Source organism: Lissotriton vulgaris, chromosome 2_1 (genome assembly GCF_964263255.1).
Source record: "Lissotriton vulgaris chromosome 2_1, aLisVul1.2, whole genome shotgun sequence".
NCBI lineage: Eukaryota > Metazoa > Chordata > Amphibia > Caudata > Salamandridae > Lissotriton > Lissotriton vulgaris.
Window position 1 is genome coordinate 132,831,347 of NC_141687.1, and position 23,250 is coordinate 132,854,596.

The following is a 23,250-nucleotide window of genomic DNA, read 5'->3' on the forward strand; positions in this document are numbered from 1 at the left end:
CTCCCACTAGGCAAACCTCCTCTTTCTCTAGAAAGAACATGAATCACAGAAGTTATCTTGACATTTTTATTGTTCTCTGAAATGACTGCTGGAGGCCAGGAATGTGGCAGTAGGTGATTTTAAAACCATAATATACTTCAAGCATGATGCCCTTACCCAAAGTCAACCCCGGTGTGGTTGCACCAGCTGCACTGCCCTACTGCTGACCAGGCACGTAAGGGGCCATAGGGGGACTCAAAACCCATAATGAGATTTACAAAGGTACGCAAGTGTGGTCCTGGGTGTCTTGGTAGCTCTGGAGTAATGCAAGGCTGAGCCAATCGCCGCCTTGTGTTATTCAGAACTACCAAGACAAGGTTGGAGCCTTGGGTGCTCCACGCTTCCACCCATGGGATTCTGATGCAGCACCAGATTTACCAACACTGGTAGACCTGGGAATGCGTCAGAACACCTTCCCAGGGGATGCATAATGAGGAGAAATACCATTATTTCTCCTCATTGTTCCCTCTTTCTACAATGCGCTGCATTCTGCAGCACACTTGGAAAGAGGAAAAAAGACTCTGAGGATTGTTTTTGTGTAGGAATATGTCCCTTCCTGCACAAAAACAATCCTGCCTGTAACGTAGGCACCCTTGCACCATGGTTGTTATAGGCAGCAGTTTGTGCGCCAACGCAGGCAGAGAGCAGGAATGCGCCATATCATGATTTTTTTTAATGAGAGAAGCGGAAAAAATAAATATAGATCCTGTCCAGTCTGATTGCAATTGCATGCTGGTGTTTCTGTCTAGTGTACTCATCCGGATTATTCTGCACAGCATCGTCTGCTACCAGCACTGCACTTTGTGATCCTTTTGATTAATGCAGAGAGGTATGGCAAGCCAGGAGAGGAATATATGAGTCAGAAGTCATAACTGGAAGGTCCAGGTGGTGAGTTGTCCATGGTAATCCTTTGCACCTCATCAGTCCCACTCCCATGAAGTTAGCCTGCCTGCCTATTGACACTAATTGTAGCAACATCCAGCACCCCTGACCATATTGGTCAAGAGCCAATGAAATGTAGAGTCCTTTGCTGCGCATCCACGCCCTCTGGTGCTTTTGACTCAGGTTCAGCTCTAGAATAAACAAGAGTGGATGGCGGGGGCTTGCATGAGTGTATAAATGCTCTTGGAAGGTGGCACTGAGTTTACGGACTCGGAGGAGGGAGTGTTGGCAGATGGTGCGAGGAACACATCACTGAGCTGCTGACAACCATTGCAGAGCTGATCAGGAGGATCGAGGCGCTACAGCACAGTGGGGGGCAGACAGTGCTCCCAGTACACGCCCAGCCTTTCCAGGTATGAGTGGCAGCCAAAGGGCTGGAGGTGAAGCCACAAGCGGATAAAGGCTGTGAGGGCATACAGCTCTCTAGTGAAGAAGAAAGTTCTTAGCTGTTTGCTGAGCAACAACAGGTGCTGATCTCTTTGGAGAACATGGTGTTCTGCTGGCGAAACTGGACCCTCAGCCTGCAGAGTTGTTCTGACAGCGGCAATGACCCTGGTATGCACAGCGAGGATGTGAGAATGGGAAAGTGCAATGCAGAGAAGTGGACAGGGGCTTTAGAGGAATTGAATGAGTTCTAAGCTCGCAGCTGAAGACCGGAGCTGGTACAAAGTGGAAGTTGCTTGCTTTCGGGAGGATCATTTGGCTCTTCAATAGGGAGAAAAAAGGAGGAGTTACATTTGCTGAAGGGCACACTAAGGTCTTTCCAGGAAGAAAGGGATCGACTTCAGAGGAAGGTGAAAGAGCTTAACCGCATCCTTGCTATAGTACATTCCCGCTGTGTGCTGCAATTTTCAAAATTCCATTGTTTGTGACAAGGTCAACTCATCATAAACACAACGCAGGTAACACCCATGACGAGTTGACCTTGTCACAAGCATCGAAGGGGTTAAGGACAGTCTGCAATGGGTGGAGTTCCCACCTCTCCTGCCTTCAAGTCGGTACAGTTCCTTCAGCGAAGCTCACAGTCCCAGCACTGAAGAAGAGGGCTGGGTGATTAACCACCCATCCCAATACCCAATTGCAACAATTCAAAGCCTTAACAAGAGTCTGAAGAACTGCTCAAGAGTACAGCACCTCTGCCAGCTGCCGCCTCTACAGGCAAGACTCCAGGCAACGTAGACCAAAGTCAAAGAGCTGGAAGCTTACATAGCACATACAACTGGAGAGGAGGGCTGTGTGATTAACCACCCACCCCATTACCCCATTTCAACAAATCAAAGCCTTATCAAGAGTCTGGAGAGCTACTCCAGAGTCCAGTACCTCTGCCAGCTGCCCCCTCTACAGGCAAAACTCCCGGCACCGGAGACCAAAGTCACAGAGCTGGAAGCTCATATAGAACGTAAACAGGGAGTCTATCGATCAGCTGAAATATCTGAACTACCTCCTTCTGGTGACCCTGGAGGAGTGAAAGAAGGATTCTGAGAGGCTGAGCATGATGCTGGGAAAATACGAATCAGACAGCACTGCCCTGCGCTTGGCGTTGCAGGCCAGTGAAAGACATACTGGTCCATGAGGTGCTAGGTTTTCCCAGGTCTGATGGGAAAGATTCTGGAGGAGACTTACAGAAAAAATCTTCCAGCTGGAACAATTTTGGGTTGAGTTGTGAAGGAGAAAAGTGTCTGAAAGATTACCTCTGGAAACTCAGACAGGGCCGGGTGTCCATTGAAATCACCCTGGTAGAACTGGCTTCGAAAGGCTCCACTCAACCAGTGGTCATGGCAAGCATAGGCCATCATCACGGCCAAGGTTGATGATACCATTGAGACCTCACTAGACTTCCTACCTGGCTATACAAGGACATTCATTCCAGTACGGCCTCAGCTTCTCCAGAACATGTCATTGTGCAGGGAGCAACTAGCAGATCTAAAGGAAGGAAACCAGGATCTTAGAGCTGCGAACCCTGGCCCATGCGCACCATCAGAATGTGTACCTACTCCTTACTGATCACCTGAAGTGGGAGCTAGAGGATGGAAGTGAAAGGCACCTGTCACTGGTGAGCTTGAGAAGATGTAGAGGTGGTAGCAGCTCGTGGAGAGAGGTAGTCATTGATGATGGGCTGCAGGCCGATGGAGATTAATGGACACCAAGGTTCTAGCACAATGCGGGACCTTCAGAGGTCCTTAGTTCGGAGCAACAAGCTGCAGGCTTAAATCTAGATGCCTACAGTAGAGATTGAAAAGTCGATCATACAGGACACGGACAATAAAAAGCAGTCTATTGAATTTACCAGGGATTTCTCAGAGCACGCAGAAACCTTCTCTGGCCTATAAGAACTCAAGTAAGAAGCAGGCTGATCAGTTGCGGCAGCTGGAGTAGCAGAGGGAGATGATGTCCAGGTGGCACCTGATTCAAACCCGGAACTTGCAAGAGAGATTTGTGCAACTGGTGGTGGGTTTTGCTGTGCGGGTCCATGGCAAAACTTCACTATGAAGCCTGCTCCACCACTGGAACCTTAGAGTGAATGCAAGGTAGATAGGATTGCCTGATTTAAAGAAAATAATCTTTTAATTGCCCAACTATTTAGCAGCACATCACCAGTTCTACAGCAACATTGGGAGACGCAGAGTACAGATAATACCATTTCAATATTTATGCTCAAAACTATAAGCATGAATATAGGCCCCATTAACATCTTTATCTACCACCTATAGTCCCCAAGTGTCATACCCACCTAAACAGATCTATTTGGATGCGAACCTCTAGTTTCCTCTGTATTCTCTCCACTTATCCTAAATCTCCCCCCATTTTCAAGGGCAAACACAATTTTTGGAAAACCACTTTTTTGGCTACACAACATCAATCCAGGTCCTGTTCCCAATCCACCAGCTGCAGGGTTGTTCAGCCCCCCCAGGCCTGACTATGTTCCTCTTTGCTATTACTGACGCAACCATCAACCACTTCCTAAGATATAGTGGCTATTTTTCTTCCCCAGTCACACATAGTATATGCCGAGTAGCCTTCTGTAGGATCGCCTGACCCTCCACTTCAGACTTGACTCTTGTTATTGCTACCCTGTATTTCTGTATTTTTGGGCAGACCCAAAGAATATAAAAAAGGAACCCACTTCCCTTTTGCCCCCTTGTGCATTAGTCAGTGTCACAATGGCCCAACTGGTGTATGAGGGCTCTAGAGAAGTATGACCTATGCAGGATACGGAGTTGAATGAGACAGAAGTACGCCCTTATGGCCACTTTCCGGGGACTCTGGAGCTCCTCCTGCCAGCCATTGTCTGCTAGTATTCCAACGTCTGTCTCCCAAGTTCTTGTAGGGTGCCTAGCGGGTCAGGTGTGTTATATCAGGGAGATGGGTTTATCTATCATAGGCTGCAGCAACAGGCTATCTTCTAGTGGTGTGTTTTCAGAAGCTGATTACCCTCCAGGATGTAAGTCTTAAATCCATGCCCAAATTTGTGATATCAGAACATCTCAGACCTGGGCATCTGGTACTACACTTGTAAGTCTTGAAATTAGTTTATAGCCTGGCCCTCCAGATGTCCCCAAGGTGTTCTATCCCCAATAGCCTCAATTTCCTGAATCCACTCAGATTTCCCAATTCCTTGAGAAGATTGCTATACCACAATGGTATCCTTTCTGTTAACTTATCTCCGATCTAAGGAATTTTGTGGCCTCCCGCCAAACACGGAGGACTGCTTGTGTGTGTGGCATTAATTGTTCTGTAGCCTCTTGCAATACAGCAATGCTGGATATACCCGTTTTCCCATTGTGTATCGATCCACCCTGTAAGCTGTTTCGTCCTGTCCTGCAAACACCCAGTTAAAAAGCTTCTCTCTACAATTTAAGGAGGGTTATCCTGGCACTGCCTGTATCCCATAAGAGATTACTTAGCTTTCTAACCACTTATTGGAAAAAATCAATCAGTATTTTGCAGGGCGTATTCGGCAGGGCATTCGGTAGGTGTGGAAAGGTCTTCATTTTGAACAAAACCACCAGTCCCATCAATGACACCGACAGTCGTCCCCAGTGTGTTACTTCTCTGCGTAGCCAGTCTAGGTGTGGGGTTGTCTGCCAAAAATGTATTTCTCTTTTTGGATATCACTATTCTAAGGTATGTAAACTTTTCCTTTACTAAAAGGGATTGTCTACTAGCTGGGAGGTTTAGGACGATCCCTGTCAAGGGAAACAATAGGGTTTTGCCCTAGTTGATCAGATACCCAGAGTAGCTTCCAAACAATTAAAATATATGGAGCAGTGTACCCACGGTGAATCAGGGGCGGCTGGCATAGAGCAATATGCCATTGGCATATAGTTTGAGTTTTCCCTACCAGTCTCACTTTCCATAGTGCCCTCCACGAAGGGGTCATGCCAGACCGTCGCAGCAAAAGGCTCCAGCACCAGTGCAAAAAGCATGGGTGACAATGGGCACCCCTGCCTCGTGCCCTTGTGCAGGGCAAAAGAGTGGGACACGGTTACATTTACCGTCACCCTTACTAGTGGTTCCGTGTATAGGAGCTTTATCCTGCATAGAACTTGGGACCAAATCTAAACCTCTCCAATGCCAATATAGGTAATTCCATTTAATGCTCTCAAGCACCATCTTAGCATCTATTGACACCAATACTTCGTCTTTAACTGGTTTATCCTTATTCATGTGTATCACTCCATACAGGCACATCAAATTCAATATGGTGCTTTTATGAGGCATTAAGCCTGATTTATCAGAGTGTATTACGATAGCTATCACTCCCCTTAACCTGGTCGCAAAGGCCTTCGCCAGCACCTTAGCCTCTATGTTTAATAACGAGGTGGGCTGGTCCGTATAGCAAACCTCAGGAGATTTTCCTTCTTTGGGTATTACCACTGTCGTGGCCAGCCACAAATCTTCAGGAAGTCTGCAGACTGTTCCAGCTTCCTGGAACATATTGAAAACGCCGCAAGAGTTACAGTGCACACCTTCATTTTCAACTTTTTACTTCTTAATCCATAATCATCACAAATTGCCCATTTTACGTGCTACCTGGGATGCGTGATCCAGCCTAGTTTCACGCCGTTTATGAAACAACACAAGCACTTGGAGCGCAATGTCACTCCAAACCCGGTGCGCAGCTTTGAGAATCGAATCATCCCACAGTTTGAATTTCTCGAATTTTTTTACAATAATTAGTCTAAGTACTCCAACCTTTTTATCAAGCTTAATTTATTTTCTTTGTTTCTAAAACACGTGAGATGCTAATGGGTTTTACAGCTTCTCATGCCACGGATATGCCCATCCGGGTTTTTTTCCGGACACGCCAAAACACATAAAAACATCCTCAGTAGCTAATTTATGTTATACCCAATGCATTTTGGGCTATTTAGAAAGCCCTTCTTCAGGGCTTATCCACAGAACACTTTCGTATTGCCGGGTGGGAGGTGGATAGAATTAAATGCCTGGGGTAAAATGGGCCTTTGTATAAGACAGAATAAAAGACAGAATTACATAAAGTAAAAGATCGAGAAAAAGATAGAAGAATGATACTGGGTTTTTGGCGATTCAGGAAGAGGGGGATTATGGGTTATGTAGTTACCAACCATTACATAGTGACAATTGGAGGTCGGTTATAGGATCAACTGTAGAGGCGGGGTGACGCCATATGGTTTAAAACAGAGGGAAGGTAATGGAGTTTTTTGCAACAGTCATAGACAAAGGGAACTCTCCTGAGGGACATATGTGGAAAGAATTAGTGAAGGTATGAATTAACGGGGATAAGACCGGGTTGTTAAGAGGGGGAAATACGAAGTGTTCTGTGGATAAGTGCAGGGTCATTAGATCAGAATGGGGAAAGTTAAGATTTTTAAGCGGAGATAAAGGCGTGTTCCAGGCCAATGTAGCGAAGGAAAGCGTTGTTTGAAAGGGTAATTCGAATACATGGTATGGATTTGTTAGCTTGAATTTTTTTAGTTAACTAGAGGGTTTGTTTTCATATGTTAATTGTGATTTCTTTTCATTGTAGTGAACCCCTGAAGAAGGGCTTTTTAAATAGCCCAAAATGCATTGGGTACAACATAAATTAGCTACTGAGGATGTTTTATGTGTTTTGGCGTGTCTGGAAAAAGGCCCGGATGGGCATATCCATGGCATGAGAAGCTGTAAAACCCATTAGCATCTCACATGTGAAAGAAACAAATAAAATGAATGAAGCTTGCTAAAAAGGTTGGAGTACTTTGACTAATTATTGTTAAAAATTCAAGAAATTCTAACAGTGGGATGATTCCCTTCTCAAAGCTATGCACCGGGTTTGGAGTGACATTGCTCTCCAAGTGCTTGTGTTGTTCCAGGAGCATATTGAGCATATGTGGTGCCACTGCACCGACCACCCATTTGTAAAGTTCAGCCGGTAGGCCACTGGGCCCAGCCGCCTTCCCTGTTCATACGACTTGTAGTGCTTGTGTGATTTCATCAAATGTGCACTCTTTAATCCATAATGTTGGGAGGCGCAACTCTCAGGATTTCAGTTCAGTCAGTTCCCATTCTAACAGACGTGGACGTGTTCAGTGCCTCATCATTAACAGAATATGCCTCTGCAATCTCCCTTCCAGTTTTTTGCACTGTTCCCTGGGGTGTACAGAAGAACAGCCACTTCAGAAATCCCTTGCAGACCTCCTGATATCCTTCTCATAGATCCACTAGGAAAAACGCATGAACAGTAGCCGCATTTCAGAAAATGGACAAGATTGCTTTGGCCCGTCAATGGGAGAAACCCACTCCTCATCACAACTGCAGGGATTACAATAAAGAATCTTTGTCCATGAAACGCGACTGACCAGGTGGATAGACAACTCCACAGTCGGTCAGTTGAATCCAAAGCACAAACACATTCCAATTCTCTAACCCAACAATCCAATTTCTTAAAGAACTAAACCCAACACATTCCTGCCCTCTTCCTTTCATGCAGCGCAGCATAACAAGGTGCCTTGTGCTGCGCTGTGTGAAATAACAATACATTTGGACTTGGATGTCCCTTTCAGCAATGGCGCTATGAATATCCAATTTCCGAAGTACGTCTGCTATTTCGACCTTTCTCTACATAATCCCTCCTCTCCCGGGGTCACGTGTTCGTACACGAGAGACGACCGCCGGGAATAACAGAGGAGGGATTGCCTGCAGTGGGTAAGTGTCAGTTTCCCCACCGCTTTTGGACACACCGCGTACCCACTTCTTATATTTTAAGCGTCGGGTGCGCGATGCTCTATACGCTTGTCCCTGCAACGTTTCTCAATTTAGATTTTGTGTTTATCTGTTAGCACACCACCGCGGAGGACACGTACCCGTTTCCTCTTTTGGCGCCATAAAGAATCCCCTCCCGGCTCTCCGCCCTACACCATAGCGACAAACAGGTAACCCTATGCATTCTTTAAAATAAGTTTTTATTCTTGAAGAGCTTCTGGGCAAACGGCGATTTGAATCCTTACAAACTAGCAAACCTGCTTAAAGTAACCAAATAGCACTATGTAATGCTGACTTATGATTCCCTTATCCCCTTTTGTTTATACATAGTGCTATTCCTTCATATGAAAACTACCAGTGGGATAAGACAATTTCTATCCTTACACTGCAACTGAATATTGTGTTATACAGCATCGGCTGTTTCATAAACTCACAGAAAACCCATTGGTAAGGGAAAGTTTGTTTTTTCTTCGTTGCCCTAACTCGACATAGTTCTGTAAGCGAGTCCTTCCTTTAGAAGCCTCCTTATGAGTCCCTTTTCTTTCCTTTTTTTTTACCCTTACTGTATTTTAGCTTGATACTGAGCTTTCAAAGGTCCAGACTTACTCCATCCATACATTGGAATTGGAGTGGAAGGTAATATCTATTATCCATTGAACAAAAGTTTTTGCATGAACTGTGCTCTCTGGATCTTTGACACATATAGGCACCCTTATCACTACCACGTCATGAGGCCACACAAACACCTCCTTACGTATTTTATTAAATAGAATGTTTCTGATATCTCACGTTTCACTCACCATCACTACGGATACCCTCTAATTTTTAGGACCACTGTGTACGAGTGACACATGACCACACATTGGTCTTTTAATTCTATTTCACCAATCACTTGCTCGACTATGCAAGTTTCTTCACTAAGTTTCACCAACCATGTGCGACATCCACGCACGCCACAACTGCATGTCGGTTGCACAAGTGTCACCATATGCAGTATGTAGCCGAACATGTTTAGTTAACAAAGTGCATACATTATTTTGTATTACCAGCCCTGAAGAGTCGTGTGACTCAACCGCACACGACGAAACATGTGTCGGCGACTGTACTATTCTCAAGTCTGGAGAAAATTAAACATCTTGCTGTGACAAGAAGACTTACATCAAAGAACCTGCTTCTGCGCTTCTTTTTTAACTTTTGGTCATTGTACCTTGTTTTGATGAACACAAATGTAGTTGCGAGAGCTTAGTTATGTAAAATCATCCATATGAACCTAAAAATGAATTGCAAACTTGAGTGGGCTGCATGTCTCTATTGATTGGACCAAGATCAAACAATGATGACATTCCTGATAGGAACACGGACCTAGCCAGCTTCCCACTCGTACAAATGAGAAGGAAGAAGGAGGCGTCTTACGGACAAGCGTTCACACCACCACCAAAGCATGCATCTCCTTAGTGAATGTCCAGGGCAAACGTACCTTTGAGTGTCTGGCCAAGACAAGACCCTTCTATCCCTTGGATCTCTGAATTTGTTAAAAGTAGGTTACGTGCATTGAGTCCAATGCACCCGCAAACAGAATGATATCTTGTCCCAGGCTCACAGCATGGGAAAATTAATGAAAGTTAATACTATGGGAAATTTCTAACATTTATAGCTCACAATGTAGTATAGCAATACTACCAAATGACAAGGATGTCACTGCCCATACTAGATCAATATTACAAAAAAATCAATCTGAAGACAAGGAAATTTGTTGTAATGGGAGAAATATTGTTTAGCACTATTGAAGATCTAAATTGATTCTATTGACAAGGACAAAAGATCGAAAAATCTCAATCCCTATCTTCCGAACTTTATGAGTATGTGCCCTACAAGAACATGAAGAACACTTGGAGAATTGATGTTGATACTAGGCACGCTAAATAAGCAGACATTGCCAGAGTTAAATTTCACTCAACCATGAATCTAAAATCATGTGCAAATTCTGAGCCTGATTTAGAAATTGACTGAGTGGGTACTACTCCGTCTCCACCGCTGACAGACACCATTGAAGGCCCAACAGAGTAACAGCTATCTGTTATTTGTCCTCCTCCCTTATTTACAGTGGGCAGATAAATATCAAGTTTTCGCTCTCCATCATGACCAGGTAAAACCTGGCAGAAAGGAGTGTTGAAAACTGCACAATGACCCCCATTCTATGGGAGAAAACGTCAGTGACAAGGGAGTCATTAACCCCTTCACTGCGGCGGCTATTCTGCCGCAGTGCTAAGGGGGTGGGGGGGCTGCGCGGCGGTCCCGTGCTCGTGACGGAACCGCTCCGTCACAGCACGCGGGTGAGCTGTGCTTGTGACGGAACGGTGTCGTCATGGCCCCGCCCGCTCAATAGAACGTGCCGCGAGCGGGCCTTGACGGAACCGTTCCATCACCAGCACAGCCCACCTGAGGCTCGTGACGGAACGGTTCCATCACGAGCATGGGAGGGGTTAAAAAAAATCCTGCTTTTGGATTTTGGTGTTGAAATTAAAAATATTGTTAAAGTTTAATGTATGGGTTTGTTACGTTGACGGAGTTGTCCATCAAACTTTCAGTGCATTTAGTGCTAGTAGTTCATTAAAATAAAAGAGATGTCTGCCTGGCCAGTCAACATCTCTAAATTTAGTGGGAGGACTGTCCCTGCCATGGTGGTAGTAAGGTAGTCCATCGTGGCGAAGGCACATAATCCATTCACCAAACTTTAAATCAGGCTATCTGTTTGTGCTCCACTTTATTTTTTGAAAGGGCTCAGAATGCACCTTGTATTACTTAATACTCCATTTGTGATATTAATCATGCTCTATTCTACTACCAGCAACATTTAATATAAGTCACATCTTGTGATTGCTAAGAAGACACTTTTTCCAAAAGGAGCATGGCTTCATAACCAGTCTCCAGAAACTTTAGTTTCATTGCAGTAGTTGTATTACACATGGACTTGTTATAAACCCTTGCTTCACCCGGCATGCCTACAAATCCTAAAATATATAAATGTCTAATGACTGCCCTCATAAATGTGCTTTTCATTTGGATTCTCACTCCCTGCTGCCAGCAAACTACTGGAATAACCGCAGCCCCTGTAGAGAATGGCTGTTCATCAGCATTTTGACAATAACATGTTGATTGCAGTTTTTGGGGTCATTTAATCTAAAAGCCAAGATTAGATCAAATGCATTTATTTTCCTTTTTGGTGACATTAGAATTATCTGTTCAGGAACAATATTTTAGCGGTAGGACAAAGAGAGAGCGCAAGGGAGAAAACTAGATACTGATTGAAAGAGGGAGTGGAATGTAGAGCAAGAGAAACAAAAGAGTGAAACTGAGAGGAGGAGAAAAATAAGGGCATGCAGATTGATTTTCAGGTAGTGATGACACAATAAGTTAGGGAAAAGAGAGTGAAGGTAAAAGGAGGGAACGCAGACATAGGAATGTGGAGGGAGAAGCAATATTGTGCTGAAGGAGTTAGACAAAGACATCAACAGGAAAGGGAAAGAAAGAGTAAAAGTGAGAGGAGTGTGAATGAGTGATGGAGGGAGGTTGATAGAGTGAGTAGAAATATATTTCTCCTCGTTACACCTCACCTGGGGAGGCGTAGCATTTTGACGCATTACCTAGTCTACGTGTAATAGTAAATCTGGGAATGCTCCAAAATCCATGGGTGGGTGTGTGGGAACACCCACGCTCCACCCATTGCATCCTTACCAGGTGCAGAGTAACTCAACGCAGCGAGGTCCTGTGCACAAATGCAGCGAAGCTGGCCTTGCATTGCTTGTAAAATCTGACTTAGTAGTTGCATCACCCTTGTTCCCCCTTGCTCCCCTTGCGCACCAGAAGGGGGACATAAATCTTTGATAGAAATGCTCCTAAATCACAAAGCTATTGATATATTACCGGAAACTATGATTCATAAATAACAACAATCATGATATTAAAATCCATATTGTAGCCTCAAAAAGTAAATTACAATAATAATAATAATTCCTATTTGTAAAGCGTGAACTATAAGGGTTTCAAGGCGCCGGAGGACGTCGGGGAGATTAAGTGAGCTATTGCCCAAAGTCACATGATGCTGAGCTGAGCAGCCGCCAGTGATCGAACCGCGAGTGTCATGTCCTCCAGAGTCAGCCACACTGCCGCTACCACACACCTCTCCCTCTATAAATTTCCCTAATATGCAAGTTTTAGGTATTTCCAAAACCTTTGCAGTTAGTTTAGCACCTGAAGCGGTTATAGATTGACATCTGACAAAGGATGGACTTGCCATGTTTTGTGTGTAGTGATGGTTTCTGATTTAAATATTGTAGGCTCTGCCTACAACTTGCACGTCATTCTCAGGTGTTTGCCCGGCTTTCGCACTATGCCCCATGGGTGATGTTTAACAGCTCTTTTCTTCTCTTTTTGCCAGAGAGTACTGCATCCTTAAAATCTTTTTTTTTTTTTAGGACAGCCTGTTGAATATATGTGTAATTACAAGGAATTGCCTCAGATTGCAAATGCATAAAAAAAGAAGAGGAGTGAGAACAACTACATTTTTTTGCTTTACCAGCATTTTATATTCAAATGTAAAACCCAGATATGTAAAATGTATGTGTCTATGAGCACACACCCCGATTATAGTTAAATAATTCAATATTTCTGACTACTAAAACTTGGGAAAGGGTACACGGCAAAACAGACCTGCAAGAGAAGGAAACAAGTGATGGCCCACACCTCTTCTATAATAGTATCACTGGAGTGAAATCATGAAGGTGTTTTATCAAGTTGATTGTAAATAAGTAAGTACATCTGATAAGTGAGCGGTTACATTAAGAATCAGCAGACTATCAAGTCAAACACACTGCCCACACTTTGGCAAAAAAATAAACCAATATCAAATGATTATAGGATTATAATAGAAAGGACTTAAAGAAAATTAGTGTGATGACATCAGAAGTAAAGAAAAACGGAATTCTTGGAGATAAGGTAATTAGCATCCTGTTTTTAAATACATTTAGGTATTTGGGGGCGTGGCCATGATAGCGGCAGACACGGAGGCATAGTATTTAGCTTTGTAGTAGGTGTGCCAAATATCCTGCTTTAACTATGCTGTAACCCTAAGCAATTATAGGGTAATGAAGTGCAGAGGACTTTGCTGCACTGTTCTGAGTACCAGCCCCGCCCTCTGCTGGCCCTGTGATGTCACCTGAAGCTTGGCTGCACCAGCAAGTGGCGGCGCACTGGGAGCAACCAGGGTCTATCTGGCCTTCCGAAGATATACGCAGCCGGGAGAAGATCAGCAGAAGCCGTGCTAGACTGGATTGGCGCTGTTGGGGGCCACGGATAGCCCTCCACAGGAGCTGGTTGGCAGAGGAAGGCATCGTCGGGCAGAACAGAGCTGATGTCAGTCCGGCGGTCGTGGGTAACTGGATGTGGACCCTCACCTGACCACACGGGGCAGGCACGGCTATTGCAACAACAGTGAAGACTGGTAAGGACACAGCCTGTTTGGGATGGACTGTGGAGGCCCCTGATCCCACCACATTGCTCCGCGCTCTTTTCACCGGCACAGCGCAAATGCATGCCAAACAGCCTTAACGCTTGCAAAAACAACCAACACTACCTAGAACAGGGCCGCATCCCCACCTACGGTAGAATTGGGAGCTTCAGGAGTTGGAAACCATGGGGAGTGGAATTTGAGCCCTGATTGAGCCTTGTACACGCTATGATTGTGTACCTCAACCCTGGTGAAACAACACACAGGTGTGGCAACACTGCCAAGGGGAATATCGGAACACAGCGCACTTCCCACAGTGCGTAACACAGCATATTGTATGCTTGGAGCCTAGCATATTCTCGAGCACTCACACCATAATACTCCACACTGGCATCTAAATAGTGCACCACTCTTTGCAGGGTAGTATTCCTTGTGGCTTCAGCATAAGTGGCACGATTGGCCCATCATAGAGCTATCCCCCCTCAACAGAGGCCCGCACTAGTAGAACAATGAAGAGAGCAGAGGCCTGTCGGCCTGAAATGGTGTGGCGCCTTGGGAACATACATATAGCTGAACTTGTTCACTCTTAGGTGCACCAGCAGATGTGTGCCCACTTGTACTCCCTTGGCGAGCAAAACCCAACTCCAGTGAGCACCATTTAGTGGAAGGGGGTGGTCCCCCCAAGGAGGGCATACAACCCCATGGCCATTGTGCAGCCACACAGAACCCTACCCCATCTCCACAATGGGCAAACCCAAAGCAGACAAACCACAACCCTAAACAGGGAGCACAGTGGACAGGATGATTTGCACTGAAGACACCGCCCAAACAATGAGCAAAAAAACAACAGACCAAACAGATCCCTCCCACCAGTTTGATGAGCTAATGGCAGCAGTTATGGACATCAAAACCACGCTGCATCCCAAAATAAATACACTGGTTGTCGAAATAAGATTTCTATGACAGGACCATAAAGTACAGGGTGGAGGAATCCAAATTGAAGCTAGCGTCCTTGAGGCCCACTGTGGCCTCAACATCAGAACAGATAAAGTTACTGCAAAAAAAGTGGAATATCTGAAAAATGGCGTGAAAGACCAGGAGGGTAGATGCTGCAGAAACAAAGTGCGCATAGTGGGACTACCGGAATGCGCTGAGGGCCACTACATGGTACTGTATCTTGTAACTTAGTTCTCCACAGTCATTCTTAATGGCAAACACTCCAAGTTCCTCTCTGTAGAGTGCGTACACAGGGTACCTGCTGGCCCTCCCCGCCCGGGTGGTCCCCCAGTCCAGTGGTCACTCGCCTGTGAAACTATCATTACAGGGACCTCATCCTGCAAGTGCCGAGGTCCTGGGGACCATGGCAAATAGAGAACGCAGCGGTGCATATATACCCGAATTCCACGATGTCGGTGCATCATGCAGGTCCTCCTTCTCAGAAGTTAAACGCTTTCCCAGGAACTATGAAGTAAAATATGCATTGCAATACCCCGCCACATTGTGTATATAGTACAAAGACAATAATACTTTCTGCTCTACCCCTGAAGAGGCCTGTGATTGAATAGAATGCAACAGTCTGGCACACACTACAAAGACATCTACAGGAGATCCCCCCAAAAGTGGAGGACCACAAGACAACACAGGACACGAGGCAAAGGTCAATGGCAATGACCCACCAAAGCGCAGGCAGCGAAGGAGAGGGAACTAGCCATCAAATACGCAGGAAACGATGCCAACTCCGTATCCCCCTTGCAGTCAGTTAGACATTACACCAGAACAAGTCTATCAGCTAACTTACTTGCAACAATTAGCAGTTACATGTGAAGGCCCTGCAGTAACACCTCAAACTGCAGAAGATATAGTTTGACCTTTGTAAGTCACCCACAAGTAATACCCAATAACATGAAAGTGTCACTCGGGGACTGAACAAATGTAGCAATCCAAAGATAATGGACACATGGTTCAAATAAAACCCCCAAAAATGATGGTTCAGGCTAGCAAGCATCAACACGACAGGCACCACGAATGTGAAGAGCCACCACACCCTGCACATGATAAGTGGCTGCTACAGAACTTTTAGGACCATCTTTTCCCTCTTTTCTTTCTTTCCATATCTCTCTTTGAGATTTCGCTTATGATATTATTTCTTCTTTCAATATTGTTATTTCATGTTAAGTGTGGTTTATGCAACTGCAGATGGCCTTTTGCCCATTGACAAACTGGCCTGGGATGGGGAGTTAGCTATCTCATCTGTCCATAAGGCTCAGTCCATACCGTTCAGTAACGCACTCAGCACCACATACGTGAGTCTTGGGAAATGATAAGCAGGGCCAAGGCACCTAGTAGGAATATCTGCACACACTGCTGGTTTAACAGGAGCAGGCCCACTACACTGCAGTCCACTTACAGTCAGGGAGATGCAGAATAACATATTTGTTTTACTAGCCTGGAATGTTCGGGACTAGCTGGGTGTGTTAAACGGCACAAGGTATATCAATACCTGCGCAGACATAAGATATCAGTGGCAAGGAAGATATGAGATATTAGATGGACTCCTAGTCGGCTCTGCAATAACATTGATCTCGCTGTACACACCAAGCTCTGGACAATCCATGTTCCTACAATCAATGACCCCGTCGTTGCTTAGTGATCTGATAGCAACAGCATACTGGGTCGGGAACTATAATTGCGTTTATGATCTAGAATAAGACCTTCCATGCCGTCCCTCCCAGGAGCACTATCAGTTAACCTAACACAACATATGAAGATCTAAATGATGTCCGGTGGGGTAAACACTCACTGGATGTACATACTCCCAATATTTAGGTCTGCACGACCTATACACAAGAGTCAACGCAATACACTGCACCACAAAAGCCATATCCAGGGTCTCCCAAGCGACATACTTAGCTCGCACAATATCTGACCACAGTCCTCTAAGAATACAGCTAATCTGGGGAACACACAAATCTAGCACACCAACTTGCGACTTCCCCTTGAGGCACTCAAAGGTGCACCATTACATGCTTCCATCTTACAATCTATCACATCGTATTTCCAAAGTAATGCAGGCACGGCAACTCACGCTGGTGTAGAATTGGATGTGTCTAAAGTGGTGTTGCGTGGGCATGTTATCAATGATAACGAAAGCCGGAAATGAATGTCGCTCATTAAAGAACTACAGGATTCTGAAATTGAAAATAAATGTTGCAAACACCTTGCTTGCTCCAACTGACCCACATATCATACCCACATTGGCCAAAAACCGGCTACAGCATAAAAAAGCACTAGATCAACTTTGTGCACTAGACTATAAACAACACCTTGCCAGGCAGCACACTGAAGGCGACAAAGAGAGCAAAACATTGGCATGGCTCCTAAAAAATGACATCTCACAACCTCGCATTATGGCTATTTATGACCGGAATGACCAACTGGTGAACAAGCAAGAAGAGATCAATGCCGCCCTCAATGAGTATTATGCGTCCCTTTATAAAGCTCCCACTGAATGTGGCTGACAGCAAATACAACAATTCCTAGAATGCATAGCCCTCCCACAGGGAAGGCAGACTCAGTACGCAACGCTCGAGTCCCCCGTGTTGGAAACCGCAATTTCAGAAGCTATTAAATAAATGACAGGGGGCAAAACCCCGGGAGCAGATGGGTGGCCCTCAGAGTTTTATGCAACATTTAATATGCAATTGACCCCTCGTTTATGCACCTTCTACAGGGATGCATTCTACCGCTGCACACTACCACCCTCTCTTCGTTCAGCGATATCGGTGGTACTGCCTAAACCTGGCAGGGACCTACTTCAAATGGGCTCATATCGCCCGCGGCTATTAAACTCAGACTACAAAATCCTGGGTAAAATAGTGGCCAATAGATTAATGGAAGCAATACAACTACTGGTCCACAAACACCAGAACAGTTTCATCCTAGGGAAAAACACTGGGCTAATTCTTTGCCGGCTCTTTAAATTGTTGAAGTGGGCTCGCACAGAAGTAGAACTGCCATGGATAGCAGGCTTGGACATTGAAATGCCGTTTGATACTGTGGGATGGGAATATCTACAGGCAGTATTGATGAGATTTGGCATAGCTCCCAAGTTCTTAAGTTGGGTGAAAATACTGTATGCTGAGCAACGAGCCAGGATAAATACGGGCCATATCATCACATCAGAATGCAGAACCATACTGGTATGCCCCTTGTCACCATTCATGTTCGCCCTGGCCATGGAGCCCTTGGCGTGCTTGCTATGCAGCCGTTTTCTGGACTGGGGCATTCAAGAGCACAAACCTTGGCACATTGTCTCCCTCTATGCAGATGATGCGCTGATTAATCTTCGGGCCAAAGCAGAGTTTTACAGGGCCTAATGGACCTGTTGGAGGGGCACACCCGGCTTTCCGCCTTAAGGGTAAACTTCGCCAAATCAGTACTATTCCCAATCAAACCCCTGTCCGTGGCATAAAGGCCATGCTTGCCCAACCCTCCATTCACTTGGTCTTGTGACTCCTACAAATACTTAGGGGTTCAGATATACCACTCTCAGCTGAATTTCATAGATGGTAATCTGGGGAAAGTAATTACCAAAGCTTGTGCAGCACTCCCCTTCTGTACAGAATTACCCCTATCTTCTATTGGGTGAGTTACGATCTCTAAGATGCTCCTACATCCCAGACTCCTATACTTCTTTGCCGTCCTATCCCAACGATCCCATACAAAATATTCGGAGACTTAAAAATGCTCATTGTGTCTCTGCATTGAGTCAGCTCCAGGGCCAGGATGGCACTCCCAAAATTATACCTCCCCCTCTCGGAAGGAGGATTAGGGGCGCCCAATTATGAACATTACTATGCAGTGGCGCACCTTCAATGGCCCATGCAATGGATGTCAAACAGCAACCTCAAAGATTTATACCGCTGAATGGTGACACTATGGCAGCCAGCCATGCTGGAATGGCTGTCCGGCTAAAAAACACCATTACAGAAGAAGGGTGGAAACCTTTTGATGTCATCCGCCCGCCTTTGCTGGCTGAGATATTTCTTGCCCAGACATAACCCCTCCCCAAATGCCCCAGACCTGCCACTTGAAATACTCTGTGGCCCTTTCACTTGCCACAAAAGACAAGAATTGTCAGAATTGCAAGCAGCCGGTTTTATCACATGGGGAGACCTATTTATAGACTCAAACTCATGCAACTTTGAAGTCCTGACAGATGACTATGGATTACCCCGGGGACGTTCTTGGTGTACGCAACATTGATGCAGCAACTTTTCCAGATATTGGGGAATGTGCTAACTAAGCCCACCCTATCTAACACCCCACAGACACTTGTGACACATGGAACAGGCAGAAGGGCCATTACAGCGCTATATAACTCCCTCAGACCAGACGCAGCACCTCTGTTGTCGCGCTGTGGGAATACTGGGACGTAGCATTGGCAACTAGAATCACTGACAAACAATGGGCACAATGTATTGGGTTCCCTAAGATAATATCCATGAATGCTAGGTTGAAATACACGCAATTCAACTAACTTCATCACACATACTTTACTCCCCACAGGCTGGCACACATCATGCATGCAACATCTGCTGACATCTGCCCCAGATGCCATGAAACAGAAGCCACATTCCCCCACATGGTCTGGACATGCCCCCAGTTAATGGTGTACTGGAACAGTGTATCTGTAATGTTGACAGAAGCAATGGGAACCCCAGTCAAAGCCCAGGGACCTCATTTTATACTTGGTATCATGAACCGTAATGCATGCAGCAAGAATGTCAACAAATTCTTAGCTCTGCCACTGGGCCTCGCCAAGCGCAAACTAGCAGTGACCTGAAAGTCATCTGCGGTGCCTAGCACACAAGCATAGCTGTTAGACTTCCGTAGGGTACTTAGGGCATAATACAAGAGCCAATTCACCAACACTGCATGAATGCCCCCGTCGGCAAACTTTGCAGACTGGCGCGGGTATTTAACATACACAGAATCAAAACTTAGATCTGTAAACCCAGCTCCATAGCAGAGTCGCAGTAACACTGAAATAGCTGCATTACAATGTAGAAGTAGTTATATAAGCAAATAGCGCAATGCAACAATAATAGCTGCCTCCTTCCCCTTTTCCCCCTCACATTTGACCTCTACCTCTCCTTCCCTCCCAACATATCTCCTCATCACACCGCTGGAACAACACTGTTTTGGAGGGAGAGAAGACACAAATGTTCTCTGTATTGGCCCAAACACCCAGGATTAGCCCACAAGGAATCATATCTCACAATATAGATTGCAGGCTTAGCCAGCACCACATCCTTTTTTCCAGATGCACACACCAACCAGAGTACGTTTGAACTTGCACACAGCATGGATAATCACCAAAAATGAACGGTTGATAACGGACAGAAGCCAAAGTTAATACTGGCTAAAGTTTATGGAGATAAATATATACACCTAATAGGATCTGATGGTCCTGTAGAGATATTGACGCGGATCTATAAAACTGTTAAATGTCTAATAATACCATCATATCCTGACACCTCATCAAAGATTAACTTGTAACCACGACGCCTGAATCCAAGTGAAGGCCCTAGACTGTACCGCCTCCTTCCTCTCCGGGAGAACCCAGAGCGCCTCCCGCTCCGAAGCCACCGACATCATCTGCGGCTTACCCCAAGGCCCATCTCTCAGCTCAACGTTGTTCAATGTCTACATGGCACCACTCGCCCACGTTGCCCAACAGCATGACCTAAACATCATCTCCTACGCCGACAATACCCAGCTGATCCTCTCGCTCACCAAAGACCTCCACACCACCAAAACCAACCTCCACGAAGGAATGAAGTCCGTCGCCGACTGGATGAGGAACAGCCGAACTCAGCTGAACTCAGAAAAGACAGAGGCCCTCATCCTCGGCTCCACCCCCTCGGCCTGGGACAACTCCTGGTGGCCGACAGCACTAGGAGCACCCCCTACACCCACCAACCACGCACAAAACCTAGAGGTCATCCTCGACACCACACTCTCCATGACAAAGCAGGTCAACACTGTCTCCTCCTCCTGCTTCAACACCCTCCGAATGCTTCGCAGGATCTTCAAGTGGATCCCCACTGAAACTAGAAGGACGGTCACCCAGGCCCTCGTCAGCAGCAGACTGGACTACGGCAACACACTCTACACAGGAGTCCCGGCCATACTCCTGAAACGACTCCAACGCATCCAGAACGCCTCCGCTCACCTGATTGTGGACTTCCCCCGCCGCAGCCACATCACACCACAACTGAAAGACTTGCACTGGCTCCCCGTCAACAGGAGGATAACCTTCAAGCTCCTCACCCACGCACACAAGGTACTCCACGACACCAGCGTACCTCAACAGACAACTCAGCCTCTACACCCTTGCCCGCCAGCTCCGCTCCGGAGACCATTGCCTCGCCACCTTCCCCCACATCCAAAGACTGACCGCCGGTGGCAGATCATTCTCCCACCTCGCCGCCAAGACGTGGAACACCCTCCCCATCTGCCTATGGCAGACTGAAGACCTTCTAACCTTCGGGAGATCCTCAAGACCTGGCTCTTCGAACAGTAGCAGCATCCCCTCCCCCTTAGTGCCTTGGTACCTGTAGAAGGAGGGTCCACACGTCCGTAGGTTCTTAAGTGGTATTTATTTGGAAAGGAAAACAGCTTGACATCCACAGGTAGGAACAGGATAAATAATCAACCGCTCCCCACAGAAACTGCTCACATCACCTACACGTTCTGCATGACCTCACAAATTCCAAGACACGTAGTCATGCATGACAGGAATGGAATACCACACACCTCCCCCATTAAAATTAAAAAAAAACAACAAAAAAAAAAAACTAATAACAAATAAAATCCTTAAATTTAACAGGAGTAAATTTTGCACGAGAACTTCTGCAAGAAACATTTGAATCTTGAAAACAATTAGTGGAAACATTGGTGGAAACCCCATCAAGAACAGGAGAATTAAGAGTAAAATCATCAGTAACATTTACATGAGTAGAATTATCAGAAACACAAACGTTGGTTGTATTGTAATGACAGTTGCTTGCACCCTGAGGAGAAAGATTATCAAAAACCTCATGAGTTCCAGAAAAACAAGAATCATCATTTACAACATGTGGGCAGACAGAAGGCTTGAGATTAGAGGTTAGAGGTTGTTGTAGAGCAGGCTGAGAAACATCGGATTTACATAAAGAAATGCGTCGAAAATTCCAAATCTTACCACCTACAACTCTAACAGCTTTACTGAAGACTTCAGTAACCGCAACAGGAGAAGACCATCTAGAAACACCTTTGCGAATTTGACCACCAAACTTCACACGTACCAAATCACCAACACGTAATTTAGGAGAATTGGTTTTCTGGCCAGAATTCTGTGACATTTTCGCTTGGTAATTACTAACACGATCCCGTACACCTTTCAAATCCAATTCCAAGTAATCACTATCCAAGGATTTCAACCACCAAGGCATGAGCTTAGAGGCAGGTTTCCTACAACTTAACATCTCAAACGGAGAAATCCCAGTCACAGAATTGGGGGACATACGGTAAGTAAAAAGTGTAGCTTGCAAAGCTTCTCTCCATTTCAAACCACTGCGTAAAGCTAATTGGCAAGACTCCATAATTACTCTATTAAAACGCTCAACCTGACCGTTTGCCTGAGGAAAATAATTAGAAACCCTCTTGTGAACAATACCACAGCTGGAAAGAAAAGATGTAAAAATAACGCTGACAAACTGTGGTCCATTGTCGGAAATAATTTCTTCAGGCAAACCTTCTCTGCAGAAAACCTCATTCAAAAACTCTATAATGACATCAGAGTTGACTCTTTCAACGATTATCAACTCAGGCCACTTAGAAAATTAGTCGACCAAAACAACAGCGAACATATCCTTGCCAGACTGGTAATTAAAAGGACCAATAATATTGATTCCCAATTTACGCCAAGGACTTTGGGCAAACTCAATGGGGGTAACACCAACAGAAATGGGTTTAACAACTTTATCACTAAGGGAACAAGGAGTGCAATTCCTGACCCATCTGTCAATCATGGCGTCCATACTAGGCCACCAGTAAAATTCTCTAATCCTCCTCTTGGTGGTAGACATCCCCATATGCCCCTCATGTGCAAGTTTACAGATAGACTCTCTAACATTTTTGGGAGGAACAATTTTATCAGACCTAAAAACCATGCCAAAATTTTCCATCAGTTTGTCCCGAACTTTAAAGAAGGAAGCCAGGTCTCACCCTGGAGATACCCATTAAGGGACCATCTCTCAGGGAAGCCAGGAAGGGTTTCGCAGCGGTCAAAGCGCCTTGGGACCCTACGGGTAAGTAGTGCGCTATATAAATGCCAATACATTTACATTTACATTTACATTTACATTTACAAATCACCGCTCAACTTCCTCTCTTCAGGCCAACCATTGCACAAAAAGGTTTTCACCTTCAACAAGATATCATCTTGTTGCATCGCATGTGTCCACAAGGTTTCAGAAATTAAACAGGATTGA

At 45.4% G+C, this 23,250-nt stretch overlaps 1 protein-coding gene and 1 pseudogene across 1 annotated transcript in view; one reads left to right on the forward strand and one right to left on the reverse strand.

Annotated features, from left to right (window-relative positions):
- GALNT17 (polypeptide N-acetylgalactosaminyltransferase 17) overlaps positions 1-23,250 on the reverse strand; it is a 1,810,367-nt gene that overhangs the window by 1,481,703 nt on the left and 305,414 nt on the right. The gene's annotated exons all lie outside the window — the stretch shown is intronic.
- LOC147729697 (colorectal mutant cancer protein-like) lies at positions 1,159-3,471 on the forward strand (annotated as a pseudogene).